Source organism: Taeniopygia guttata, chromosome W (assembly GCF_048771995.1).
Source record: "Taeniopygia guttata chromosome W, bTaeGut7.mat, whole genome shotgun sequence".
Lineage (NCBI taxonomy): Eukaryota > Metazoa > Chordata > Aves > Passeriformes > Estrildidae > Taeniopygia > Taeniopygia guttata.
The window spans coordinates 13,232,674-13,254,541 of record NC_133064.1 but is presented as its reverse complement, the minus strand read 5'-3'; the positions used below and the strand labels follow the sequence as shown (position 1 = coordinate 13,254,541).

Genomic DNA, 21,868 nt, shown 5'->3' with positions numbered 1-21,868 from the left:
CCAGAATAGACCCTGAGACTATAGTGGGACAAGGTCTGTTAAGAATTAATTTTGTCACTAATGCCAGGCCAGATATTAGGAATAAAACTAGGCAAAAAAATGGAAGACTGGCACAATAGATCACTGGATGATTTATTAAAGGAGGCTCAAAAGATTTATGTCTGGAGAGATGAAGAAAAAGCTAAAGTGAAAGCAAAAATTATGGTAACCACTATGCGAGAAAGTAATTTCCAGAGTAATCTAAAACCCCCAGGCGTCAATGTGCCTTCCCAAGTCTCAGCTATCACTAGTGCCCCTGCCGGGAATTAAACCCAGGCTGCTGGCGTGGCAGGCAGGAATTCTACTGCAGAGCCACTAGGGCTGTTACTGGGTTCCCAAGTCTCGGCAAGTGCAGTACCTTTTGCACTTCAGCAGCAAACGCCGCTCTCGTGTGCTGCTGTGGGCACAAGGTATGGCCAGTGGGAAGACGAAGCCACCAGACTGAAAGACATGCAGAGCGACTCTGACAAAAGCAAGCAGCCGTCCTTCTGGGGGTATCTGTGTTCCAAGTTTATTGGCTCGAAGAAGATAAGCTCCAAAAGGCGATGGGCACCGTGTGCCCTGCTTGTTAAAGGGGGGTGGTAACAAGGGGAGGAAACAGCAGCCAACCAATGGGATAACACCCAGGGGTGGTAACAGGGGTGACACGCAGGGGAAACTTCCAACGAGGTAGGAGGGAGGGAGGGGACCCCGGAGATCAAGCTTATCACTCGAAGCCCTGGATGGAACTTTCTAGGTGGAAGGGAGAGGTCTCTGAGAGACAGGCAGGCTCCAGGGTGGGGTTGGGAGGGATAACTCAGCAGGAATACAATGAACTGGGTGGAGGGAGGAATGACAGGCAGACAGAGGGGGGAGGAGAAGGGAGGCTGGACCATTTTACAAAAAGAGGGGGTGAGGGAGCAACCATAACTGGGGGGAACCTTAAAACACACCCCAACAACTTCCCCTTATTTTTTTTTAAACAAAAACCAAAATCTGATGAAAAAGTCTTTCAAAACAAATTTTATTTAGTCCGGGGGAGGAATTCCAAGTCCAGGTAGGTATCGGCGAACCCCGGCTGGTAGGTAGGTGCCATCTCTTTCCAATGTCCATTTTCTGGCTCGGGCTTGGCACTGGACTCATGGGCAGAGAGGAAGGCAGCCGGGTTTGCAATGTGGATGGCCAGTGCTTGGTTGATAAGGCTGGACACCACCCGTCTCAGAATTCCGAAAATAATAAGTGCTAGGACAAGAACAAACAAAATTAACAAACTAGAACAAATGATGGAAGTTTCACAACCCGAGACACCCCAATTTCTGAAAAGGTCACTCAGCCAGTCCCCAGTTTCTTTTTTTATGTCCTTAATCATGCTCCTCATTGTATCGATGGCTTTCTGGGCGTCCCCAGCCTTGGATGTTAAATTCATGCAGCACAAGCCCTCTAACTCCTCGCATGAATGATCTTGAAGTAAAAGAAGAAGGTCAATGGCTGCCCAATTCTGTAGTGTTGCCTGCCTTTTTACTTCCTCATCTGATAGGAGGCCGGCAAGCGCAGTTGCTGTAACATTTGCCTGCTTCGCCACCCAGCACTCCAGGCCAGCCAATTCCCTGAAGGCATGGGCTATTGCCACCCAAGGTAAAAAAGTAATGGTAGCAACACCTTTTGGTTTAGACCAATGAATAATTTCAGAGTTGCAATTTTCATCCAGATTGGTGAGTTCAGTATTTCTTTTAAAGCTTGCCAAATGATAAGTTTTGTTTAGCTTCTTCCAATGGGAAATTTGGGTTTGGTTCGGCGTGAACGGGCTCAACTGGCCAAAAGTACAAGGGCCTCCGATAAGGTGGGGGGGGGGGATGCCAGCCCAGGCCCGGGTGCCGCAAATTAGGAAGGTGCCTTTGGGTAGGGAGTGAGGTTTATTATCAGGGGTGGAAAACATGGGGATTTGGATGACCTGCTGACACAATTCCTTTGCGGTATATTCTGGAATGTACTGTTTGATTTCAATGTTTGGCCGGGCCTGAAGATCGGGGGTAACAGCAAAGTGAACACAGGTAGACGCAGGGGAGGAACCTAATAAATCAAGCTCTTGGGGTTCCTTATCCATAGGGGGAAACAGTTTGACCCAACTCCTCCACGCGTCCAGCTGGCGAACGATGAAGGAGCGGGCTCTCCTGATGGGAGAAGTAGTGGGTTTGGGAAACGTAAAAGGAAACTCATCCAGCTTATATGGGATCCCCACAAGGCAGGAGAGGAAGGGGTCGGCAGCAGAGGAGGTGGACAGACAGATGTGGTCTTGTCCCAGGGCTTGCGCCAGCGTCTTCCAGACATTTTTTGTTGGTTGGGGAACAATCCAGGAGCAGCTGGGGACGGCGAGGCACAGTAAGATGACTAGATGTGCGGAGTTCATAATGTCTTTTGGGTCTCGAGTTGAGGCTGCAAAATAAAGATTAGAAGAGGATTAACAGTTGTAACTTAAATAGAATGAGTCTGCCTTCTCCTCCAACAGATGTCCTTCACCTGTTGTACAGGTTTGGCTTGGACTGGTTTAGGAATGTATGGGCACACCCATTTTGCAGGGACCCACCTTAGACCAGAGGGGGTGGCTACACAGGCATACCCCCGCCCCCATGTGATCAGTTCGAAAGGTCCTTGCACTTGCCAGGTCTCAGGATCTTTTATTCGGACCGGGGGTTTCTCTTTCAGCTCCAGCTGCGGGTTACTTTTTAAATGTCTAGTAATGGGAGGGTTTAGGTTTTCAAATGCACAGTTCAAGAAGTTGTGTGTAAATAATGCCTGGGCCAGCTGGACAAGAGGGGATTCCACCTTCATCGTCACTCGTTGATGGGTTAGAATTTTCTTCAGACTCTGGTGGGTCCTCTCAACTATGGCTTGACCTGTCGGGGAGTGGGGGATGCCAGTCATGTGTTCCACTCCCCATTGCTGCAGGAAGCTCCTGATCTCCTTGGAGCCATACGCTGGGGCATTGTATGTTTTTAAAACCTTAGGAAACCCCAACACGGAAAATACTTGGACAAGGTGGTTGATGATGTCCTTTGCCTTCTCCCCTGCGTGGGCAGAGGTGTAGACTGCGCCAGAATAGGTATCTACAGAGACGTGTACGTCCTTCAGTCTGCCAAACTCAGGAACCTTGGTCACATCCATCTGCCATACCTCGCAGCTTCTGAGTCCTCGGGGGTTATCTCCGGCGCTAAGCACAGGCATATGATAATTTTGGCACTGGGGGCATGTGGCCACAATGGCCTTGGCCTGGTCACGGGTAAGTTGGAATTGCCGGAACAGGCCAGGCGCATTCTGATGGAACTTGAGATGGCTGACCTTGGCCTGTTCGAATTTGTCAGGGAGTGGTGCCATGTGTACTGGGGCGACCAGGGCATCAGCTCTTCGACTGCCCTCGGCGATAAACCCCGGCAGGTTGGTGTGCAACCTGACATGCATTACATAAAACTGTTGCTCTCGGTGGGAGACAAGAACTACTAATCTTGAGAGCAACTCATATAAGGCAGTGTTGGACACCTCCTGCAGTACTACATTCTCTGCCCTGGACACCACACCGGCTACATATGCTGAATCTGTAACCAAATTGAAGGGCTCCTGGAACCTCTCAAAGGCCCTGACGACAGTGGCCAACTCAGCTACTTGAGGTGATCCTTCCACCTCGGCAATGTCTGCCTCCCACCGCTGAGTTTGAGGATCCCTCCAAGTCATGACTGACTTGTGGGATGCTCCGGACGCGTCAGTGAAAACTGTCAGAGCTTTTAGAGATGACCTGCTTTAGAGCCTTTTTAATGATAATGAAAATTGGACTTCCGAATTGAAAAATTTATGGGCTGGCTGATGAATTGAAATTTTGCCGGTGTAACTGTCCAATGCAAACTGCAGGGACTCATTTTCTTGGAGTAGGTGCTCTAGCATTGCTTTTGTAATTTGGCCAATGGTCAATGTCAGGGGGACGTGAATGGTGTTGAAGTCGCACCCTGCCAATTCCTTGATGCGCAGTCGCGCTTTCCGAATCAGGTCAGCCATCAGTTCTTGTGGCAATGTCATCCTTTTGGACCTATGATGGCTGAGGAAGACCCACTCTATTATTAAGAGAGGGTCCCTCTCGCCCTGGTCCTCTCCCTTGATCCTATTGTTTCACTGAAAAATCACCCCATGGAGGTGTGGCAGTTTTCCTAAGATGATGAAACTAAAGGGCAGGCCCAGTTGGTAGCGGTGGGCCTGCCTGGCAGACATGTATTTCTGTACCTTTTCCAGCACCTCCTCCGCCTCTGGAGTAAGGGTCCTTGGGGAACTAGGCCCCTCTCCCCTTTTCAATAAATTGAAGAGGGGGGCTAGGTCTTCGGTAGAAATACCTAGCCACGGTCTTACCCAGTTCAAAGACCCACACAGTCGTTGGAGATCCGCTAAGGTCCGGACAGAATTTCGAATTTCCAATTTCTGAGGAACAATGGTCCTCGATGTCATCTGCAGCCCCAAGTATTTCCAAGGTGGCATCCTTGGAATCTTCTCGGTCTGGAGCTCGAACCCTGCGGCAATCAACGCATCTGTTCTCAGTTCAAGCACATAGGCAAGCAGATCATCAGTGGGGGCGCACACCAAAATGTCGTCCATGTAGTGTAAGATGATGGCGTCTCCTACAGCTACATGGACAGGGGACAGCAAGGAAGAGACGTACCACTGGCAAATAACTGGGCTGTTTTTCATGGCCTGGGGCAAAACCCTCCAGTGGTACCTTTTCCTTGGGGCTTCTCAGTTGATGGTTGCAACCGAGAAGGCAAACCGCGGGGCATCGTCAGGGTGTAGGGGAATTTGAAAAAAAGTAATCTCTAATGCCAATTACAGCCAGATACCAATTTTGGGGGAGCATTGTAGGGGACGGCATCCCTGGTTGGAGAGACCCCATATCTTCAATGACTTTATTTATTTTGCTGAGGTCATGAAGGAGGCGCCATTTGTCTTTGTTGGGTTTTTTGATTACAAAGACAGGGGAGTTCCATGGGGACGTGGTCTCCACGATGTTCCCTTTAGCAAGCTGCTCGTTCACGAGCCCCTCAAGCGCCTCTAATTTTTGTTTGCTGAGCGGCCACTGTTCCACCCAAACTGGTTTGTCAGTCAGCCAATTCAGTTTCTGGGTGGGGCGCTTCTCAGTGACTGCTGCCCGAAAAAGCTGGAGGGGCTTTGGAATGTCAATTTTTGCTCCCCACTGGGCCATCAGGTCTCTCCCCCACAGGGGTTCCGTAAAGTCCAAAACAAATGGACATATAGAGGCCAATTGCCCATCTGGCCCCTCAGTTTGTACAACGCACCTTGATTGTTTTGCCAGTTGAATTCCCCCTATACCTTGTACGCGACCAGCCACGCTTTGCAGCTCCCAATGTGACGGCCATTCCCGAGTGGGAATGATCGTTACATCTGCCGCCGTGTCCAGGAGCCCCTGCATTGTTTTCCGTTCCCCGCGAAGATGAAGTCCACAAGCTATTTTGGGCTTGTTCTCCCCAAGGGCCTGTGCCCAGTAAATAGATGGTATAAGCTCTTGGCGAAGGTCACCCACCTGCTCCCGGTCCCAAAGTGGCTCAGGGACCGGGATGGCTTGGGCAACTATTTGACCCTTAGGAAGAAACACCGGTGGGCGAACACAATACAGGGGAAGCACGAATTGCCCTAGGTCTGATGTTACTAACCCGGGCAATACTGTGATCTCCTGGGCTGTGAACTTGGTGTCCCCAACAACGATGTACTTACATCACAGCTGACTCCAGGTACCTGAACCCTCTGGGGCGACGGAAATAAGATGATGGTCCATGTCCCGAAGATGGAGGGGTTCCATCAGCTGGAGCCTGAAAGGGGAAAAATTCGACAAGGTGGTTAAGATGGGTCTGCGGTGTATTTGTTCGTAACAAGTGCGCGTCATATTAGATGGAAAAGCGTCAAATCCGGTATTTTGCAAGTCCAATGTGGGCGTCTGTCCAACCCCCCCTCCCTGAGATGTTCTGTGACCCACCGAATTTATGTCTGAGTGCAGGGAAGGGCTGCGCTCGTAAGTTAGTTTTTTGAAGGTCCCTGGGCCCTGCCCTGCTCCTTTTTAAATTGGTGGGATTGGTTCTTGAGTGGGCAATTTCCCACACAATGTCCTGGGGTCCCACACAAATAGCATCGGTCCGCTGATGGTCATTGGTTACGTGGTGGCAGTGCAAGACGAAGATGTGGTGGAGGCATCCTGGCGTTGGCAGCGTAGGCTCGTTTAGTTGTTCCTGTTTTTGGCGCAGGTCCCCCTGTGGATGGCTCTTCTACTGCTGCAAGGTCTACCTTTTTCTCGCAGGCTTCTAACATGTCCTGGATGGTCGGCTTGGGTTCCATTGGGAGGCTCAGTATCGCTGTTTTACATTGCGAGTTGGCACTGACCCCTGCGATCTCTTTCAGCACCTCTTGTCCCGCCTTCTCGTCCTTAATTTGCAGCTCAACTGACCTGCGGAGCCTCTCAGCATAGTCTAGAAAAGGTTCCCTGGGGGACTGCATGATTTTCAGGTAATTTAGTACCTGTCCCTTTGGTTTCAAATTAAACAATGCCTTTTTTGGCAGCCCTCACCATTTCTCACAATGCCACTCAGGGGATTTCAGCGGCCTGCCGCGCTCCATCGGCAAACTCTGCTTGACCGCAGAGGTGGTCAACGGAGAGCATCCCTCCCCCTACATCCTTAGCGGTGGCCGGGTTCTCCCAAAGATGGAACAGGGAGCCCTGGACCTCCTTCCTCCACTCTGTCTCCCACCGCAGGAACTCCGTAGAAGTCAGCAGGCAGGAGAAGAGTTGGCAGAGATCCACAGGGGTGAGGTTGGTGAATAACGTGGCCCTGAGCATCCCCCAGAAACACTCGCTCTCCTGAGTGAACTCCCGCTGTGCCCTACATAATTCCTTGGTAACCTGAAAAGGCAGTGGGGTCCACTGGGCGTGGGCACCGCCTTCAGCATGTGGGATATAGGTGACAGGTGCTGCAAGTAAAGTTAGTGTGGGATTTCCATGGCCATTATCAGGGATTGTTGTTGATATTGGTATTACTTGGGAGCCATTTCTGTCCCCAGGCCCCTCTTCCCCAGCCCCCCCATCATGGGAATCGGAAAGAGGACCGTGGGAACTGGAAACTAACCCCGGATGGGAGGGGCCAGGGAGGTGGGAGGGGCCAGGGAGGTGGGTGGGCCCATTGGAAGAGGGGAGCACTGCCTGGAGGGAGTGGCAAGGGGAGTGGTTAAGGGCGTGGGAATTCGGGGCGTGGCTAGGGGAGGGATTGAAGGGAGGAGGAACAAAGGAGAGGGAGGAGTTAACACCTGGGGAAGGGCTGGAGGACCGGAAGGGGTTGGAGGAGGAGAGAAAGGGATTCTGGGGAGGAGAAGAACAAGTGATGGGAAAATTCATGTGGTGCCCGCCATTTGATGATCAGGGGAATCGGGGATATTAACTCAAACTGAGGGTTCTCGGGATGGGACTGTACATTTTTGGGAGAGTTGGGGACTGGAAAGGTCCTGAGGAGTCTGGCCACAACTCCCCAGGCGGGGGGATCTGGGGTTCTGCGGAGAGCCGGGGAGACGATAGCAACCCTGCGCAAAATTGCGGTTTGCTCCCGGCAGAGTCCCAGCTCTAAGGCTAACAGAGGAGGGAAGAGGACTAGGAGAGGAAAGAACTGGGGAAAATCTGTTCGAAAATGACTCTTTCTCCGCCCTTTGTTTAGAATTCAGAATAGTCCAAATCTGTAGACTCCAAAATGTAATTTTAGAAATTGTACCACTCCCTTTCTTCCCGAGAATTGTTAATTTTTGTCCCACCGAATCCCAAAAGTGAACGTCTGTTACTTTTTTGGGGGTGGTAATTTTGGGGAAATGGAGGAAAAGCCATTTTATTAGATATTTAACTTGCCCCTCTTTAACTGAACCCCCCCTTCAACAAGGATACCAACAATTTGGAGATAGACTCCTTTCTGCTCGGCAGAGAGCTTAGCACCCATAGTTGTAAAAAGCTGCTGAGCAGTTCAAATCCCACCTCAGAAAGTGAAAATGCAGAAAGAAAAACAAAGATCCCAAAGCTTCCCCCCACCGCCCCCCCCCCCTCCAGAACAAAGGAGGAATAACTCCCATTGTTCAAAACCCAGAAAAGGGAGAAAAGAAGAAAAGATGTAGGAATTTTCCTACTTACCCAATTCCGTGGGACCAACGAAAACTCTGAGGCAGGGGTTTTGTCTGGGTGAGACTCCTGGCGGGAACCGAAGAAGTTGCCTCTCCCGTCCCCCAGGAGCGCCACCTAAAAAACTAGGTCTGTTCCCACTGAGGTTAGCTTAACATCCAGAGACCTCGTGCAAACTGGCGTCAGGGAAAAAAAAATCCAAACCAACGGCTCCGCAGGTTTTCTCTACGGGGTTTGGAGGTCTTCTCAGCGCCCCCAGTGGTTGCGAAGCTGTCACTGTGCCTTCCCAAGTCTCAGCTATCACTAGTGCCCCTGCCGGGAATTAAACCCAGGCTGCTGGCGTGGCAGGCAGGAATTCTACTGCTGAGCCACTAGGGCTGTTGCTGGGTTCCCAAGTCTCGGCAAGTGCAGTACCTTTTGCACTTCAGCAGCAAACGCCACTCTCGTGTGCCGCTGTGGGCACGAGGTATGGCCAGTGGGAAGACGAAGCCACCAGACTGAAAGACATGCAGAGCGACTCTGACAAAAGCAAGCAGCCGTCCTTCTGGGGGTAGCTGTGTTCCGAGTTTATTGGCTCGAAGAAGATAAGCACCAAAAGGCGATGGGCACCGTGTGCCCTGCTTGTTAAAGGGGGGTGGTAACAAAGGGAGGAAACAGCAGCCAACCAATGGGATAACACCCGGGGGTGGTAACAGGGGTGACACGCAGGGGAAACTTCCAACGAGGTAGGAGGGAGGGAGGGGACCCCGGAGATCAAGCTTATCACTCGAAGCCCTGGATGGAACTTTCTAGGTGGAAGGGAGAGGTCTCTGAGAGACAGGCAGGCTCCAGGGTGGGGTTGGGAGGGATAACTCAGCAGGAATACAATGAACTGGGTGGAGGGAGGAATGACAGGCAGACAGAGGGGGGAGGAGAAGGGAGGCTGGACCATTTTACAAAAAGAGGGGGTGAGGGAGCAACCATAACTGGGGGGAAACTTAAAACACACCCCAACACCCAGGCACCACTCCTAGACATGAAGGTCATAGAGAGAGACAGGGGAAACGAAAAGAACAGAACCCCATTACAAACCCAATCTCAGGAGCATTCTAGAAATATCTGTTTTTACTGTGGGGTCGAAGGACATTATAGAAGAAATAGCCCTGATTGGATAAAGGATCTGAAAATCTTCTGAAAGATGGGCCCAGAGGAGGAATAGGGAAAGTCATAGGCTCTATTTTCTGGGGTACAAATACCATCTGCAGCCTGTGATAACTTTAAAAGTGGGTCCCCAAGAAGAAAAATTAGAATTTATGGAAGACACAGAGGCAGAAAGAACCTGCCTATTAAATATAACAAAAGGTTATAGTGTAAGTAAAGACACTGTAAAGGTAACAGGGGGAAAAGAGGAGAGTTTTACAGTTCCTATCATTAAAGATGTGGTAATTGAGGGAGAAACTAGAATTTAGATGGGAGATGTCTTATTTTCCTTTCCCTTCAAGGAGGGCTTGTTCTGCTAAATCTTCCCGGACCCCAGTTTGGCATTGCACAACCTTTAAACAACCATGTGTTAAGGCACCTCCCTGCCTTTCATGCAGAAATTGTATTCAAACTCCGGTCCTCCTCCAGAACTAAGATATCATTAGTCCACATTCCAACATCCTAGAGTCTGTTAACGACCCTTCTTCTATTTCAACCTCTCATTTTCTTATTTTTTTCTTTATTTTTTCCTTTTTTTTTTTTTCCCATTTTTTTTCTTCTGATTTAACACACTTTGGACCACACAAGGTGTGCACACAACTAGTTTATCTCTAAAAGTAAGTCCATCGCTCTCTCCTCTTCTGGTACAACCCCCACTTCCAGTTGCATCTGCAAGTGTCTCCTGAACAAGCTGATGCCTGCCCCAGGAACCAACAAGACATCTCCCATCTAAATTCTACTGAAGACCCCTCATCTGCCTCGTTACCACCGTGACAGATGGAGATCAAGAACCTTCTCCCCAATGACTGAGACTGAGACCTCTACCACAGAGAGTGGGGGGGAGGGGGGGAGGGGAATGACATGACCTGTTCTTCTCCAGTAACTTCAATGGACTTATTCTTCATTGTGTTTGTTCTGCCTGGATGATTTTCTGTAGATACACCTGTTCTCCCCATAGCAATTTCAATAGACTCTCATTGTTCTGCATGTTCCCCCCTTTTCCCTCTGTGGACTATAACTGGACCCCTGGGTTAGATAGGACTTTGGAGACTCTCCCCAACACAACAAGACAGATCCCCATCATCCGGACCAGTGAGGACCTCGCCTGTGTTGGTAGCTATTCCCATCCCCCCCTTCTCTCTCTCTCTCTCTCCTTTTTATTTCTTTTCTGACCCCACTATTGCATTTTTTGTTTTGGCCCCTAATAAAGGTGCATCTGTTGTGATTAAACTGATAGTCCCCTGCTGTTTGTTTTTTCCACTTTGGGATCGGCTAACAAACCATCACGACACCCCGCTATAAGCGGATCGTGACACCTCCCCTGCTCATCATTTTGATCCCATTAGGAGTCGCTATTGGCATTTTCTGACTTCCTGGGAGGCCCTGCTGATTTTCCCTTTTCCAAAGTTTTATTCCAGCAGCCCTGATCAATTGCCTTTCTTCCTGAGAAAAAAACTATTTTCATTATAGATTGCATCTCTTCCCAAGCATAAGTGTTCAGACCTAAGAATTGGTCTAATTGCTCAGCGTTGCCTATGGGATCTTCTAGTAATCCTTTAATTTCCTTTTTAAAATTTATGACTTCAGAAGAAGTCAAAGGGGCTTTTATAAACTCAGTTCCACCTCCTCCCATTGCACGTTCTCGTAGTGGGAATAAACAAATCTCTTCGTCCCACTCTTTTTGTTTTTTATCCTTTATAAATTTTCCCCCTTGTTTTGAGGAAAGATCAGATCAACCTCCTGTTGCTTTGTGAAGCCTCAGGTTTCTTGAACTTATTAAAGTTCTTATTTGTTTCATATGATGGTGCTGGTTGGTTTCTTTTTTTTTTTTTTTTTTTTTTTTTTGGTAATGTCCCTGGTCTATTCTAACTTGACTTAGATGGCAGTGCTGGTGATCTCAAACAACTACGACCATAATTCTAGCTTTAGTTTTTAGCTTTTTCTTCTTTCCTCTTTAAATATACTCTTAGAGCTTCTAGGTGTTGGTTTAACTGGTTACACATCTACTGATTTCGGGTTCCATACCATGGCCACTCTCCCTGTAATTTTAACTTCGGCCTTACTTCTGTACTCTTGTCTAGACCCTTTGTGGTCTCCAAAGAATCCCATTGGTCTAACAATTGCCTTAAGGGGCTGTTAGGGGGAATTCTCTTTGCTTTTTCTTTTGAAGGATCGCTTGTTTTCTATAACCTCTTACCATTTTCAGGCTTCAAAAAGAAAATAAAAAAATATACTTTAAATGGTTCCTCCCTCTAAAATGGAATATACAGATATGCAACTAAAGTTCATCTGGCTTTTTTTCACAACTTAGTATTTTAAATCTCTTGACTGAACTTAATCTCTTTTAGCTAAACTCCCACTTTTGGTACTACTTTCTGGACACTTTAAACTGTCTCTTGGCCAGGATAGCTACTAATCACACTGACATCCATTGTTTTCTGTTCTCTTGTTCTTTGGCCTAAGATTTTTGGACTTCTTGCTGGACTTTCTAGGCTTGGACCCCTGCTAAGTCTCACCATAATTTATACTTGGCCTTTGGCTCAACCTTCTTACTAGTCTTAGGAAGCTTGGTCTCCCTGCCAAGGTAAGGTCGAATGTCCTGCCGAGCCTTACCCTCGAACTCCGGCCAAGCCTCCCCTCGCCTGACTCTCCTACTAGGCTTCCTGCCGAGCCTTACCCTCGAACTCCCTCCAAATTCCCCTCGCCTGACTCCTACTAGGCTTAGCCTGCTTGCCTTTCTACCCACTTCTTTACTTGCTTACTTACTCTGCCTGCCAGGACATGCCCCCTGCCTGCCAGGACATGCCCCCTGCCTACCAGAACATGTCCCCGTCCTGCCAGGACCTGCCCCCTGCCTGCCAGAACATGCCCTGCCTGACAGGACATGATCCTGCCTTCCAGGATATGCCCCCTGCCTGCCAGGACATGCTCTCTGCCTGCCAGGACCTGCCCCCAGCTTGCCAGAAGATGCCCTGCCTGCCAGAACATCCCCATTCCTGGTGGGACTTGCCACTTCTGCCTGCCAGGACATCCATCCCCACCTGCCAGGGGCATCCCACCTGCCCTGCTGTGGACAATCTCCTTGCCCTAATTGCCAGGGACTTACTTTATTCCTAGAGAATCTCCACATGCCCACAAGAGGGCCTTTACCTCTAAGGAGAGTCCTCAGTCACTCCTCTGTTCCACTTGCTTCCCCCTATTCCCGGCCGGCCCCTTCTCAGGATTCCAGAAACGCGGTACTAGCGGGTCCCTCTCACTACGGGGGTCCCAGGTGCCAGCCCCCCTCACACACTCACTCACTCGTCTCCTGGGTTTTCTCACCAATCCATTGTCCCTCCGCGTTGCTCCTCCACGTTGCTCGTCTCACGCTGATCCTAGGGTCCGTTGCTCGTCTCACGCTGATCCTAGGGTCCGGAGGTAGCCAGCAAATCCCGAGGGTCCCTTGAAGCAGGTGGTTGAGCTGTCCAGCTGTCCGGGGGTCCTCTTCGGGTGTGGCTATCCCCAACCGAGCCCTCAAAATTGTAATGAACAGGGTTTATGCCTTTATTAATGTTCAGCTTTTTATTAAAAAGATCAGCTGGGCAGGGGGCTCGACATGGAGCTCGTCCCTGCTGTTGTAGCTTTTTTCCAGTAGCCGAAGGAGGAGAAGGCATGCAGAGTCTTTCCCTGAAGTCTTCATGGCACACTGGTAGCCGGAGGTGAAGAGGTGTGCAGTCTGTTGCTGAAGTCCCGATCAGCAGACCGTCCTCTCTCCTTTCCTCCTGTCACATTGGTAGCCAAAGGGTGAGGGGATGTGCAGAGCCTGCTGCCTAAATCCAGCAGCCGCTGTCCCCTCTCCTTTCCTCCTGGTAACACCAGGAAGAGCTGCTCCTTTGTTCCTGCTTCCCACAGCCCAGTCCAGTCTAGTCCTCTGGAGGCTATGGTGACAAGTTAGACATAGACTAGGGATGTGGTTCCCTTTTCCCCAACCAGTGCACCTATCCAGGCCCCTCCACTGTGCCCAGCCTTCCATTTAGGGGTGTTTTCATCCCCAAAGCCCCCTCCCATGATTCCACAGGCTCCTCTATTTGCATCCCAGTCCTAGAATGGCAGTGTGGGTGGGGGTGTAGGTGATTCCCAGAAGCAATTATCTAATTAACATTTCAGTGTCAGTAGTTAGCTCAAGCCCAAGTGTCCCAGCAAGGCTGTTTTGTTCATAACAGTGACCACAAACCACGTGGCAGGCGGGACCCCCCCACACAGCCAGTGGAGTGGCCATGGGCCAGGTGGCTGGAACTGGGGCAGACAAATTCACCAGCGGGGTCGGAGCCGGCAGAGGGGCTAGATTGAGTGGTGCAGCTGCAAACGGTGGGGGAGCAAGCGGAAATGGCGGAGGCAATACATGTAAGGGATCCCAAACTTTTTCTTTTTTTTTTCCCTCTTGCTCCCAGCCCTTTTCTTTCCCCCTTTTTCTTTTCTTGCTTTGTCTCGGGGGTTTCTGATATTTTAAAGATTTTTATTCTCCTACAATCCCTCATCCAGGCCTTCTAGGCATGCGTGATTTGCTGTGGTGGTCTTGCGGGGGTCTCTGGTGGTGTTTTGAGACTGAAGATCCTGGTCTTCTTCATGGTTGAACTTTTGAACATCTCTCTTTGCGCATGCGCTTTTGGTCCTTTGGTGCTTATCTGAGTAGTCTGTCAGTCTTGATAGGCTTGGAGACAGGGGAGCTTCTTTATCTGGGTTCTTTGCATCCCTAGGCATTGTTCTTTATGGAAGGAGCTTCAGAAATTTGCATTTTCTTATGCCCTTTGTACCATGGCAGAGGTTTCTTAAGTAAAAGGTTAAACTTAACACGTAACTCTACAAGCTGGAATATAAATGCTCAATTCATTTTGTTAACTTAAGTGAACTCCAAAAATCTCTATTTCAGTCCCCCCTTTCCTTAAAAATACAGTAAATTCTTTTGATACAGGGGCCTTGATTTAAATTCTGATTTACTATCATGACAGTTCTCTTTTAGCACAATTCTATGGGTTCTGGAGAGTGAAGTTAGAATGCTTACGCATTTTAACATCCTCTAATTCTACATAAGTCTTAAAATAGACATTATTAAACTTATAGTAACTAAAATTAATAAAGCTATAATGGGGTGACAGAAAGTGTTCATGATCTTAGTTCTGGTTGGTGAAGTTGGTATTGTGTTTCTATGTTTCTGTAACAGTTCTGTAATGGTTTGCTCCTCCACCCCCCATTTTCTCCCAATGTTTCCACCCTGTGTTTTCCCGCTGTTCCCTCAGTGCCAATCTCCCTGAAAATGCTTAGTCACTTCCCACTCCCCTCCCTGCTACCTTGTCCATCACTCGGCTCCCCATCCCATTCTTCCAGAATCTTCTACCCTGGGCGTCGAGGGATTGGATGAGGGCCCGGGGTCCCTCCCTTGATTTCCCCCATTGGTTTTTGTATTTGTCTATCCTTTCACCTTCCACTCCCCCAAATCCCCCCATTGGTCACTGGGCGTTCCCTTCCCCTTGTTACAAGCAAAAGCCTCGAGGCCACTTTTGGCTGCTGGATACTCTTTAGCTCCGAGCTCCCCGGAGCCTGGATTAAAACTGATACTGTTTCCCCAGCCTTGAGTCAACTCCCTCTCCCTTATTACCTCTTCGGAGGCCACCTCTCCTCCAAACAAGGCAGACAGTGTAACTTTCTGCCTTAGCCGCTCCCTGACTCTCCTCGAGATACAGGGGAGTAACCCCGCAGCTGACTGTGCCTCTGCCAGGCACGTGAAGCCAGGGGGCTTCAGCTTAGCACAGCGGCACTTGGGCATATTTATCCCTCAACCCAGCAGAATTTTTAGAGCCCCCACCCACTTTTTATTATGCTTTCCCAGTGGATTGTGCCAGGAAAGCCCTCGACTCCCTCTCTCCAAGGGTTCCCACTCCTTCCCTGAGATCCAGTCCCAGTTACCCCGGGGGATTCTCTCATTCCTTTTAGCTCTTGTTTTTTCTATTTACTGGCCGTTTTTCTCATGAAAAGACAGAAGTGCAGCGTGAGAGACTCCTCAGCCACTTAGCAGGTCTGGGATAATCAGCCCACTTCTCATTCACACCCACATTCATCCCCCCCCCCCCCCCCCGCCCCCTCGGTACCTGCCCCCCCCGAAAAATACTTACACTTAATCTTAGGAGGCCAATTACTGTGGGTTTAGGGAGCCTGTTCCCTTTTCTTTGTTTTATTGTCTCTTTTTGTCCACCGGGTAGGAACCTGCGTCTGCCGATCACTCTAGAAGAATCAGAGCGAGGCTGCCAAACTTGACAGGGCCCACCTCCCTCACTCGTAATCCTCTGAGGTGTTAGATCCAAGTCACGGCACCAGTTGTGAAAAACATCATTCACTTGTGTTAAAATTTTAGAAGTTTAATAGAAATGAAAATAGTAATAAAAATTAGGACAATAAGAGAAAATAAAAAGCAAAGAATTACGGATGTCCGGGTGCCTTGCACTCTGCCACAAAGCACACTCTGCTAACAAAGGATTACCCCTTAAAAGCAATAGCCTATTGCATATTCATATATCTCATACATGATTCAAACATTCCTTTCAAACTAGGGCGTTTCTGCTTAATTTCAGCTTCCTCCCCCATCTTGTAAATCAATCTTTGGTTCCTCGAAGTCTGGGCTTTCCTGATAAGGAGGAAATAATTATTTTCTTGAAATTTTGGTGTCTTGTTGCTCTTATCTCTATCCAAATATGATAATGCGAATAATTTCTTGATTATCTTTTCCATTCCTCGTGCTAGTTACTAAAAGTATCTTGCATCACATAGTTTCTATTTTAATATTATGCTATAGCCTAAAAACGATATTTAATACAGCACTACTTAAAAGAGATTAATACAGCATAACTTTCTAACATAACACATATAGTATTAATTTTAATATTTGCGAAGAGCCATTTGTATAATATGCATTTTTCATAGTGTGAAAGCCAGAGGAAGCTGATGTGGATGGATGCTGAAGTGTTGTATGCTGTGTTGTGTTGAAAAAAGTGGGCACTTCAGGAGATACCCCTTTCCTGGTGAGTTTGTGTGTGTGAACTTTCTAGTTGAAGGGAGCTGTATTCCCTGTGACACCTGGTGCTTGAGCATAACCAGTCTCTTGTCAACACTTTGTGTTTGGATATTAACCGATCCTTTGTCTGCAAGAATTGGGAGGCAAGGGATGGACGCTGTAACATGGTGCCTTTGTGATCCTTCTCCTTGTGGAGTTTGCAAAGTTGCTCTGTTAGAGCTGTAATAGAGACAGCTTGTTATAGTTGACTTTCATGAATTTGAGGTAGGGGGGATTTGTGTGGTTCTTCCCCCGCATCGTGGTTATTTGATTCTCGGGACTGTATGGTTGTGTTTGTGGAGATTTTAGGATTTTGTTTGCAACAAGTGTAGCATTTTATGCAGAAAAACTACAGTATGGTGATTTATGTTTAACTGTGGTAAAACGAATTAAAGGAAGTCCAGGAATTCCCCTCTTGCAGCAACTTAAGCCTTGACTCTCATGAATTTGAAATTTGGGGGGGGGGGTGTCTGTGTTTGGGGGCATATCAGAGTTTTTGCTGTAACAGGGACAGCCTTTTGCAAGGCAGCAAAGTGTCAGTGGAAACAATGCTTTAATTGAAGACTGGATTGTGCGGGAAGAGAACTGGAAAAGACGGAGATTTTGTAAAGCAGAGTTTAGGTGGCGGAGACCAAGACAGGCACTTTGTCCTTTGTATTATTCTAAGGAAACAAAAGCTACTCAGAGAGCTATAAGGATTTTAGTAGCAACCGGTCGCGAGAAGCAAAGAAGTAATAGGGTATTTGAATTATTGGAAAAGAGAATTTCAATTAATTTAAGAAACCCAGCAGCAATAAATAAACCTGAGTGTGCTCAGACTATTTTTTTTATACCCCAAGACTTTAGAATTAAGACAAAGAGTTAGGATGGAGTAGAAAAATAGGGACTAAGAAAACAGAATTTTTAGTAGACACAGGGGCAACATACTCAGTGTTAAATAAAGCCTTGATGCCTCTAACAGATGATTATGTTATGGTAAGGGGGCATCTGGCCAATCTGAAAAAGCATATTTTTGCAAACCATCAAAATATTCATAGGTTTTTGTATATGCCCAGCTCTCCAATGGCACTGTGGGGTAAGGATTTCTTAGAGCAGCTGGAAGAAAAGATCGCATTTAAAGATGGGAAGATTATTTTGTAGGTAAAGGATCAACAATATGTAGACATACTAAGCTTAATTTTGCCAATTAGTGAGACCAAAATTGAAAATAAGGATGAAATTAATGGATCAGGTGTTTCCTGGGGTATGGGCCTCTAACATACCAGGGAGGGCAAAGAATGCACCTCCTGTGCAAGTTAAGGATAGCAACCAGTTTGTGTCAGGCAATAAAAGCCTGATCTGCACCCAGTGATGGCAAACCCATACACCTTGCTAACATGTTTGACACCAGAACTAACCTGGTTTACTATTTTAGATTTGAATGATGCCTTCTTTTGCCTCTCTCTCCATGAAGCCAGACAGAAAATTTTTGCCTTCAAATGGGAGAATTCCAAGAGTGGGCATAAGACACAGCTCACATATATGGTATTGCCCCAGAGTTTAACAACAGCCCCAGGATATTCGGAGAACAACAACCTGCAAGAGATCTAGAGTCCTGGGAAGCTCCATCAGAGGAGGCACAGCTGCTGAAGCATGTAGACAGCCTCCTGATAACTACCTGAACCCAAGAGGCATGTGTGGATTAGATGGTAAGCCTCCTGAACTTTTTTTGGGGTTTACAAGGGTATAGAGTACCTCAGAAAAAGGCTCAGATAGCAAAGCCAACAGTCACCTACCTGGGTTACGAGATCAATTCTGGGAAAAGGACTCTAAGACTGAAAAGAAGCATGCAAGTTCACCCTAGGCCGGAAGATGACTCTGCTAGGGTCCCATACAGTGTCTGCAGTGCTGGAAGTAAAAGGCGGACACTGGCTTTCCTCACAAAGATTCCTAAGTACCAAGCCATAATGGTAGAACAAAATGATGTAGAGATTGTAGTCACTAACCTTGTGAGCCCAGCTTCTTTTCTCAGTGGGATACAAGAGAAACAGTGATTCATGATTGCCTGGAACCTATAGAGGTCACCTACTCCAGCTTTCCAGATTTGAAGGATACCTCCCTCGATGATGCAGAGACCTGGTTCACCAATGGGAGCAGTTATGTCATCAGCGGAAAAAGACATGCTGAGTATGCTGTCACCTCTTGCAGACAGGTAATAGAGTCTGGACCGCTACCAACAAACACCTCCGCACAAAAGACAGAATTGGCAAACTCAAGGTATGCATTTGGGGTTGTGCAGGCACACGAAGAGATTTGTATGCACAAGAAAGAATGAAACTGTTAGAAGCTGTCCAGCTACCTGAGAATGCATATCAAGGAATACCAGAAAGGGAGCTCAGAATTGGAGGAAGGAAATGGTCTGGCAGACAGAGAGGTAAAAGAAGCAGCAAAAGGTGAGATTCCCACTGAGGGAACCCTAATTCCAGATGGCCCTTGAAGGTAATGTTATGAACGAGCACAATAGGCTTTCCAATCCAATTTAAAAGATTTATTAATGGTAGGAAACGAAAGCAAATCAGCGCTGGGCGGCAGTCATTCTAACTACATACCAATTACGTATTCTTTTGGATGGTATACGATTCTGGGGATTATTAGAACTTGAATGCAGAAGTCTGAATTATTAAAGGCTTTTACCGATAGGCAGGGTGTAACTCCAAGTTGTTGACATACCCATTTAGTATTGACTGCTGGCATAAGCCAATCAGAAGGCTTGTCTGTTCTGCTAATGCTCATTGTTGTGTTGCAGAGGTGTCGCATATCTGCTGGAACTTTCCCTACACACCTTCCTTGTCCACTAACCTGGGACAGTGTAATGCCTGAAACACTATCTCCTCCCTTTCTCCAGAGACACTCCTTTAGATTTGTACCATTTATTTCTCTTGCCTCAGATGTAATCCCAATAGCTTCATAAAAGGGTAGATTTATCATATAGCAAAGCCAACATCCCTTGGTTAAGTTAGGATAAGTATGATTCAAAACTCCAAAAGTAGCTTGCATAATTTTCCATAAGGTTGTATACTTCTGCACTAATAGCTGAGGTTCTTGATTACCTTTGTTTGATTTTATAACATTATCTCTGGTTTTATTACTCTCCTTTAAGTCATTGCTTATTACTGGATTTGGGCCTATAGGACTAGGGTCATGTGGAGCTACCTCCTTTTTTATTTGTATCAGATTCCCTGGATCATGTCCTTCTATCCAATGCCTAACCCCCCATGTTTTGCCTATTAACCATCCAGAATCACTTGGTTGAGTGACATTTAGGTAAAGAAAGGTGCAGTTCCCAAGTAAGTTTTTCCCAGTCCAAGGCCACTCTTGTGGTCGTTTACACCCTGCTGGTCCATGCCCTACCTTTAAATATTTGTCTAATCCTCCACCCGGAGCCCACGCTGATGCTATTGTTTCACAGCCCCAATAGGCGCAGTAATAATGTCTAGGGTAATTACAGTATTGCTTCCCTGGGTTCGAAGCAGGGCACATATAGAAGCTTGTTAAATTTAACAGCCGCCCGCATTTTAAACTTCGAGTTAGATCACAGATCCCAATCTTAAAGCTCGGTGCTCCAGGTCCCGTTATTGTCTGTAAAATATGACGGGTATCGTGATCCTCCCATCTGCTTAAGGTACATTTAAAGGGTTCATGTATATTAACTGTGGCACTCTGAAGGGGAAGCCATACAAACATAAAAACCCATAGGATTGAGTGATACGCACTGCAGGGGAGGATGTTACTTATCATGCTCAGTTTTACATTCCCATTTTCCCTCATTCCGTTGTCACCATTCTCATATCCATGATGATTTACGTTCTTTTTCAAGGTTTGGGAGGGCCCCTCATCCCCACTACCTACCTCTCTGTCTCGCCTGTCAACTTGGTTGCTACAAGTTACAGGGTAAGCCATCTTCTCGACAGCAGAGATATTCTTCAGGGGTGGGATTGTTCCCTCTCTCCCACTTTGATCTCCGGGAGTTCCAGTTTTTCGTATTCAACTGTGGGGTGTCGCACCTGGGCCTTTTGACTAATTTGCGACACTTGACCTGGACTATATCCGTGAGGAATGGACCCAGGGGTTCATTGGAATGGTAACAGTGGAATTCAGGGTTTATTCCTTTTATGAAAACCTCCCACTACTCAGGGGATCCTTTAGTCAATTTCCGAGTGGCAACCTTGTAATTTAGTACTTCAGATGTCAATTTGCGCTGCTCCAGCCAGCAGCGTTGACATACACTTTTTGGAGCTCTCCCCTTTTTGCAGTGAGCCCACCACAATCCTTTACAGATTTTGCAGGAAAAAACAGGCAAAAGGGTAACAATGACAATCTAACTAGCTACACTTTACTCTAATACTTTGATGTTCAGCATGGCCCTCCCCTTCTCAAGGTCTCTGCTCTTTTTCAAGTCGGATGAACCAATAAAAGGGCTGCTGGGCTGAATCCTCTAGACGTTTACAGTATCTTGGGGGTTTTGTTTCTCTAACCAGTTGTACTTGCAGTCCCCAGTTATCTCCAACCCAAATGTCCCTAGAGTTGATAGTGTTTATGAAAATTATTTGTAAGTCTTTTTTACTGTTAACTTTAAATCCCCCGGCTTCCCGTCAATTTTCCAGCTCGTTTCCCTGGAAGCTGTATGGAATCGAGTTGGATCCACTGGCCTCTTTATTCTGCTAGCATGAGTCCATCCCTTCTCTGCTGTGCGGACTGCGGAGTCAGTGGTGATTAAAACTAGATATGGTCTGTCCTACTTTGGGGTGATTGAATCTTCCTTCCAGCTTCGGATGAGGACCCAGTCGCCGGGTTGTACCTGGTGCAACACAAGATCTAGGGGTGGTCTTTGGGCCCACATCCCCTTTTCCCATAACTGTTTTTTATATTTCATTAAAGTGGTTAAATATTTATTAATACTTTGATTAGTAATGTTAGGATTGGTTTGAACTTTTTTTAGGGAATAGGGCATCTCATACAACATTTCAAATGGGGACAGTCCTATATCAGCTCGTGGCTGAGTTCGAACATTTAATAATGCCAACGGCAGACATTTTATCCAGGATAGTTTAGTTTCTAGTACTAATTTGGTGAGTTGTTTCTTAATTTCCCCATTCATTCTTTCTACCCTCCCCGAACTCTGTGGATGCCAGGGAGTATGTTGTTCCCATCTTATGCCCAGAGCTTCTGCTAGCATCTGTGTTATTTTTGAAGTAAAATGGGGGCCTTTATCAGAGTCTATCGTCTCTGGGACCCCATATTTAGGTATTACTTCTTCCAGCAAGGCTTTTGTTACTGTCCGAGCTGTCTCCCTGGCAGTGGGGATTGCTTCCACATAATGTGTTAAATGATCCACTATAACCAAAAGATATTTTAGT

General features: G+C 47.3%; 1 long non-coding RNA gene across 1 annotated transcript; it reads right to left on the bottom strand.

The window, feature by feature from the left end:
• Positions 1 to 823: 823 nt before the first annotated feature.
• On the bottom strand, positions 824 to 8,664 carry LOC140682127 (uncharacterized). The gene is made up of 3 exons (XR_012053382.1): positions 8,222 to 8,664; positions 5,782 to 5,876; positions 824 to 2,451 (listed from the first exon to the last, which is right to left on the bottom strand). It is a non-coding gene; the product is annotated as an uncharacterized lncRNA (long non-coding RNA).
• Between the last annotated feature and the right edge of the window lie 13,204 nt (positions 8,665 to 21,868).